This window comes from Manis pentadactyla, chromosome 3 (assembly GCF_030020395.1).
Source record: "Manis pentadactyla isolate mManPen7 chromosome 3, mManPen7.hap1, whole genome shotgun sequence".
NCBI lineage: Eukaryota > Metazoa > Chordata > Mammalia > Pholidota > Manidae > Manis > Manis pentadactyla.
This window is the reverse complement of record NC_080021.1, coordinates 4,137,797-4,145,261: the sequence shown is the minus strand read 5'-3', so window position 1 is coordinate 4,145,261 and position 7,465 is coordinate 4,137,797. Positions and strand designations below refer to the sequence as shown.

Below are 7,465 nucleotides of genomic sequence, written 5' to 3'. Positions count from 1 at the left end.
TTCACTTAATCATCGTCCCCTAAAGGACATTGGGTAGTTTCCAGTTTGGGACTACTGTAAACGAAGGTGCCATGAGCATTCAACTAAAGGTCTTGGGAGTTTGTGTTTCATTTGGGTGAACCTAAGTGGGGTGGGTGCCCACTTAGCAGCGTCTTCTGGGGCCCAAGGGGCGTGTATGTCTCCTGTTTTCCAGAGTACCCACCCCATTCTGCATTCCAGCCCGCAGCGTATGAGGGCTCCTGTTGCCCCACAGTCCCACTGCACCTGGTCTAACCGCTATGTCGTATCTGAGCTGTTCTAACAGGGCTGACATGGTATCTCATCACGGTGTGAATCTGTTTCCCTGATGACTAATGGTGTTGAACATCTTTCCATGCACTTATTTATCATCCAAATACCCTCTTCAGTGAAGTGTCTGTTCAAGCATTTGTGCTTTTTAAAAAATTTTTATTTTGAAACAATGAGAGGCTCATGAGAAGTTGCGGAGTCAGCACAGAAAGTTCTCTTTAGTTTTCCTCCACTTGGGAACATCTTACTTTGCTTTCCTTCCTGAAGGCTATTTTCACTGGATGCAGAATTCTGTCCTTTTCTTTCAGCAATTGGAAAACACTATTCCACTTCCATCTGGCCTCCAGGATTTCTGATGAGACATTCAAAGTCAGTTGGATAATTTCCCCCTTCTAAATAACTTGGAATTTTTTCATCTACTTTCAAGCATTTATTCTTTGTCTTTAGGTTTTAGCAGTTTGATTCCGATGTGTCTGAGAATGAATTTCTTGGTTTCACACTGAATCTGTAGGTTTGTGTATTTTACTGAATTGGGGGAAATTTCAGTCATTCTTTCTCCAAATATCTTTTTCTGCATCATACTCTTTCTCCTTCTGGGACCCTGCGTTCATGAATATTAGATCTCCAGATAGTAACCCACCGGCCCCTGAGACTCTGATTTTCTTTGACTCTTTCCTGCCCTCCCATTCATACTGGACTCTTTCTACTGATCCAGGCTTATGTTCCCTGGCTATTTCTTCTGTCATCTCCATTCTGCTATAGTGGGAGTTGTACCATGAGTATTTTTATTTTGGTTATGTATTTTTCAGATCTATTGTTTCCACTTTGTTCTTATTTACATCTTCTCACCTTTTTTTTTTTTTTTTTTTTTACTGAGGCTTTCTGTATTTCTGTTTGTTTCAAGAGTATTTGCCTTTACTTATTGGAACGTTTTGATAATAGCTGCTCTTAAGTCTTTGTTGGTTAATCTCAACATCTGTGTTATCTCAAGTTGGCTTCTGCTTATTGTTTTGCTCCATATAAAATGCAAATTGTGATTTTCCTGTTTCTTCATAGGCTAAGTCATTTTGTCATTTTGGATTGTATCCTGGAAATTTTAAGTATTATTTTGTAGGGCTCTGGATCTAAGTCCTATGAGGATATAGCTACTTTTTCTTTTGTAGGCAATCAACCCACTTGTGCCCAGGCTACAAGTTCCAACCAGTCTTCAGGGGCTCTGACTCCGATGTCGGCTTAGGGTTTAAAGCCTGTTGGTGCTACTCAGATCTGTCTTGTGTGAGCACCCAGTGGCCACTCAGGGCTTGGGCCATGTCTACCCTGTAGCCCATTTCTCAGGTTTCGGTACACTGTTTAGAGTCCATGCCTGCTCAGTTCAGGGCTGATCCTTGGTGATCATAAATAACTGTACAGGGTTGCCATCCCAAGCCCCCTTTCCATGTCCCACTGATGTTTTGTTTCCTGGGACTCTTCCTTTTGACCTGGCCACAAAGAAGGGCTTTCATTAAGACACCGTTGTGTCTTTCCCATGACTGTGCCCACATCTGAGGCCACCTGGAGTGAGGACAGAGTAAAAAATAGTGCACAGCCTGGGCAGTTTGGGAGGGACGCTGAGGGGCTGAGCCCCACCAGGAGAGGAGCCCTGTGCATTGGGGTTCTGACATCAGCAAGGCCCTGGGCCCCCACCCCCTCTGCTGTGTGAGGGCCGGGAGTGCACACCTGTGCTGGGGTTTTGTGGGCACCCAGGATGCTGGAGAGGACAAACGGACAAATGCTGAAGGCCCCAGGCTGCCTGTGTCCTCGAGGGGCCCAGCAGGGCAGTGGCTGGGTGTGCCTAGGGAGTGGGGTTAAAGGTCAAAGAGGGCACTGGAAGACCTGGAGTGTGAGCCCAGCCCGGGGGTTGGGGGTAGGGTGAACACATAGGCAGTGCGTTACGGGGTGCACAGTGGGCCCTGAGATGCCTCCCCTTGAAAGGAATGGCTTTGAATTCTAGGGGTAGTCTGGGTGGATGTCAGGAGGCAGAAGCCTGGGACCCTGGGGACTGTCCTGCAGAGCCCTGGGCATTTTCAGATCTGCCAGGAAGGCTTCAGACTGTTTTCCAGAGCCCCTGGCAGCCGCCCAACGTCCCAGGAGACCCTTCTAAGGCCAGGGTGGCACTGAGGGTGAGACCCAGAATGCCCAGGGGGATTGGTGGTGGATGGTCTGCCGAGAGTTCCCACACCTTCAAGACGGAGAGCCAGGGAGGCCTCAGGGGCTCCGAGAAGGCAGGCGAGGTGAGCCCCATGGGGAAGGCGGGGACCAGGGTAGGAGAGCTGAGGGCCAGGGTACAGTTCCTCTCTGCCTCGAGTTCTGCCTGGGGTCCAGCCCTGAGCCAGTACCGTGTCCTTGGGCTGCCCTGGCAGGCAGAGCCTGAGCAGCGCCCTCTCCCGGCCCCGCCCGGAGTCCTGCTACCTCTGCTGTCCCAGCTCCTGCCCTTGGAACTGCCCCCATGCCCGCCCCGCCCTCTCACACATTAACTCCAAGGGGGCCCACCCTCTTTCTCCCCCTCACAGCACCTCTCTCACCTCCCAGGTGTGGCCACACTGCTCAGAGCTGTGGGCACACCTCTGCACGATCGTGGCAGGCTGCGCTTCCCGCACCAGCCCCCCTCCCCGCTGGAGCCCCTGCTCTGCCCTGCAGGGAGAGCCCTGAGGGCTGGCAGTGCCCACAGCATCATGCCCGGGCCCTCAGCAGATGCAGCCAGGGCAGGTCCCAGCACCGAAACAGCAGGAGGGTCTGTCCCTCTGTCACGGCAGTTAGTCACCTACCCTCTCGGAGCCTTGGCCCCCGTCTCTAGAATGAGGGGGTCTGATTCCCACTCCGTGGACAGCAAGCTCCAGAAGGCCGCCTGGTGGTGCAGCTCCTACCCCTGCTGGGGCAGGCTGGCCTGAGGGAGGGCGAGCAGGCCCGACCGCAGGGTCCACGGTGGGGGATGTCAGGGTCAGCTGGCCAGGAACCCTGGTTTCTGCCAACAGAGTGGTGTCTGGTGTTTGCCAGCCCCTTAGGAGACTGGGTGCCAGGCACAGTGCTGGGTGAGGGGCCTTCAGTGGGTGGTGAGACAGACAGGAGGTCCCCATGGTACCCTGATGTGGTGGGGTGGGGTGCTCCCCAATGTCCTGGCCGGGCACTGCTCCTGGCCCCCCCACTGGCTCTGCCCTACACTGGCCCAGTTGCTCTTGACCTCTTGCTCCCCAGAGGGAGGGAGGGGCCAACCCTGGAAATCCCACTGCCCTTCCTGCAGAGCCTAGGCAGGCCACCCAGGCCTCTGGGGGCTCCTCCCGGACCCTCCCCTGGGGTTGCAGGCCCCCTGCACTGCTTCCTGGGGCCGGGACTGGTGGCCATGATGGTCAGAAATGACCTCCCAGGACACAGCAGCTCGTTTCCCAGATTCCTTGTAGCTCACAGCCCTGAGCTGTGTCCAGCGCTCACAATGTAGCTGGCAGCCTTCGGTTTCCCAAACCACCCTGCTTACAAGGCACCTCCCAGCTCACAGAGCTTCTCACAGCCAGGCCAGATGGAGCCCTTGACTCAGAGGGGAAGAAAACCCAGCTCAGGCATGTTCCAGCAGAAAGGAATTGGCCCCCATAAATTGCGGGCAGTTCCTGCTTCAGGTCTGGGTGAATCCAGGAGCTCACGTGGTGTTGGAAGTGCCCCATCTCGCTCCTCAGCTCTGAGCTTTCAGACAAGCTCCTGCCTGTGGTACAAAAGCTGGTGCCCTGGGGCCACTGAGGTAGTAGCCACAGCAGAAAAGAGGAAGAAAAGCTGGGAGGGCTTGACTAGGACAGGTAGCAGCCGGATAGGATCCCCCCAAAAAGGGACTGGCTGGGAGGAGACCGAAATGCCTGCTGAAAATGCCCTGGGGGAAGGTGCCAGGAACAGCTCTGGAGGGGGAGCAGGGCTGGGTGGAGGGAGAGCCTGCTCAGCGTGCCCCTCTCCTGCTGCCCCTGCCAGCCCACGGGAGCCAGAGTGGCCCTGCAGAACTGCCCCTTCTCAGCAAGGGGTTCCAGGCCTCTGCAGCACATGTCACCCATTCTGGGGTTTGGGCTACCCTGTGGGTGGCACAGGAGCTCCATTTTGCCAGGGCCAATCCCACAGAGGGAGCTGGCAGGGGGCGGGGTGCCTTGGTGTCTTGTGAATGGGTTTCAGCCCCGGGCAAGTTCACTATGGATTCAGTGTGACCGAAGAAATTAACAGCAAAACGTTCTTGGGGTGAAAGGGTTCATTACCTGGCTTGTTCTCTGGCGGTAGGTCGAGCACTATCTGCCTCCACCCAGGGCACTGGGCCAAGCTCTCTATATAGAGCAGTAATAGCTTATTGCCTACAGGTGTGGAGGCGGCAGCCCAGCAACAGGCCAGTTACATCATCAGGTGGTTTAAGTTCAGTGAGGATCCTGGCCATAGGAACCCCAGCTTCCCCACACTTGGCCTGAAGGGGAATCTAGGGGTGTCCACGGAAGCCACTGCAGACCACATGGGTGGGGAGGGGGACAGGTTTGGCAGCAAAGCCCCCTCCTGAGCCTTGCTCACGCCCTGCAGGCCACTCGCAGGTGGGGACATGCTGCTCACCACTCACCTGGCTCCTCCTGAATGCTGGGATTTACATGGGGTTGACTGTCAGCAGCTGAGCTCAAAGCAAAACTAGATGATGGGACGTAGCTGGGGAGGAGGCTGGACCCCCCCTGGGGGGCAGAGGTGGGAGGTCCAGACAGGGAGGGTCAGCAGGGCTCCCACCCCCTGTGTGGCACTGCCTGGGCATGCAGGGCGGTGGGGGGCAGGAGGGGACGGATCCAGACTGTGGGATGCCTGATGGGGACACACCCAAATCCACACAGGTTCCCAAACAGGGCCTGAGTCCTGGTCTGGCAGGGGGTCAGGACTGCAGGAGACCTCCCAGCCCTGGGCCCAGGCTAAGCCCCTGCCTCAGTGGACATCCACTGGCCTTGGTCCCAGGGAGGCCTGGGTAGGGGTTGTGGGGCTCCTGTTTCTATCTGGGCATGTGGCTCTGCTGACACCCATCAACAGGCCTGCATGTTGTCCTGGGCTCACTGCTGCTGTCCCCTGCCTGTCCCCCGGCCGTGACTCCTGGTAGGAGGGCAGAGATCGCACTGCCCTGCGCTCTGTGGTGACTCTCATGATTCCCTTCCCTTGGTTTTTACCCCCTCAAGTCCTGTAAATATAGTAGCCATCACCCAACACAGACAATATGCCCAAGGCCTCCCAGCCCTGTGCTGGCCCAGGGTCACCAGGGGAGGCCGGTGAGCAGCGCACCCACACGGCTAGGGCCAGGGCATGTCGGGGGCCCCAAGGACAGACCCCACCTCACTTCCACACTTGGACCTTCAGCACCCCTCTTTCTTCTTGGTTATGGCAAAGTACAGATAGTGTATTTTCTTGTGCTAGAGCCTCTGGATCTGTTTTCCCATCAGAGAAATGGGGTGGGACCCAGGACAGAGGCAATGTGATCATCTCCCCATGCCTCTTGTGCCCTCCTGGAGGGGGCAGACCCATCGCTGGTTCCAGTCACGGCTCTCCCCCAGGGCTTGGGCCAGGCCCCTCTGCGAATGTTTGCTCACTGAGTGAGGGGATGGGTGGGCACATGGGTAGATGGATGGATTGATGAACTGAAAAGGGAATGGCTTTAAAGTCTCAATATGAGGGGGCTCAGTGGTAGAGGGCGCAATGCCATTATGCTTTATCAGGGCATCTCCTGGCCCTCAGCTCCAGGCAGCCCCACCTCATGAATGAGAAACCCTTCCCATGTCTGTCATGGTGTGGGTGGAGGATGGGCCCTGGAGCTCAAACCTTAGAGGGCTGGTGGGTGCTAAAACCCAAAAGCAACATGCCTGGTGCTCCATGGGCCAACCTCTGCATATGTTATTTCCACATGGTCAGCCTTGAGTCCCCATTTCACTGGGGGCAAACTGGGGCCCATTGGGGTGGAGTGACTTGTTCAGGGTCACACAGCAAAGGAAGAGAAAGAGCCTAGTTTGAACCAAGACAGAGCTCCTGGTACTTCTGGAAGTCAAACCACAGGCATGCCCAGCAGCTGAGGCGAGCTTGCGTCCCTCAGCTGTGGCCATAATGGGGCTGAGGCTGCTGCTGTCCACCCTGGCATGAGGCCCCTCTGAGTGCCCAGGCTCTGTGAGGCGGGGAGGACCAAGGAGAAGCCCCTGGCCATGACCGCCAACATGCTTGCCCACCTGTTCTGCAAAGCCTGTAGCTCAGCCGAGGGGCAGGTATCAGAGAGGGAGAAGGGACAGCTAGGAATCTCCTTTGGAGAGGAAGGTGGGGGGCAGTGAGGACCCCAGAGGAGGGCACAGGCCATTGTGGGGAGGGCAGGACCCCCAGCCCCCAGGGCCTTCACCACAATCAGCTGAGGAGGGAAAAGCACGGACGGGGGTCAGGAGCTCAAGGTCTAGGCCCAGCTCTGTCCCACTGCTTGGCAAGCTTGATGGCAGCACGGGGGGTGGGGGGGTACATTCTTGCTCTGGGCCTCAGTTTCCCCCAATAGTACAAATGATCTCCAAGAGCCCCTCAGCTCAGCCACTCTATCATTCACTACTCACTTATTCATTCATTCAACAAACACAGTGCAACGCAGCCATGTGCTAGCTGTTGCCAGCGAGTAGCTCACAGTGTGGGCAGGGCGGGGGTCAGACCTGGCTGAGTGCAGAGAAAGGCGAGCACCGGCTGGGGAGCTAGAGGAGGCGGCTGGGGCAGGGGCAGGTGGGTGGGGAGGACAGCTTGAAGGATGGGGACGCTACCTTCCAGGCAGAGGGGCTGGAGGCAGAGGTGAGGGCGCATCTGGAGAGATGGTGGCTGTGGGCATGGGGCAGCACCCTGATGGGCCTGGAATGCCAGGCAAGGTGCTCAGATGTGGTCCTGCTGTGATGGGAGGCCTGCAAAGGGCCTCAAGCAGTGGTCCTACCTCCCCAGATCAGACCAGGTGGATAAGCCAAGGAGAACAGGGGCTCTCCCCGACCACCCCGACGACCCCTGCTTCTCATCAGCACCCAGGAAGTGGGCCTCTCCGTGTCTTCCGCTGACACAGAGCACATGGTGGTGAGGCCTGACAGCTCATGGGAAGGAGGCCCTGGAAGCACAGTGCTGTCGTTTTGCACAAGGCCACTCTCTCTGATGT

The 7,465-nt window shown here is 56.6% G+C and overlaps 1 long non-coding RNA gene across 1 annotated transcript; it reads right to left on the bottom strand.

Annotated features, from left to right (window-relative positions):
• Nucleotides 1-330: 330 nt before the first annotated feature.
• LOC118930772 (uncharacterized) lies at nt 331-4,080 on the bottom strand. Its single transcript, XR_005032170.2, has 3 exons — nt 3,828-4,080; nt 3,093-3,289; nt 331-640 (listed from the first exon to the last, which is right to left on the bottom strand). It is a non-coding gene; the product is annotated as an uncharacterized LOC118930772 (long non-coding RNA).
• Between the last annotated feature and the right edge of the window lie 3,385 nt (nt 4,081-7,465).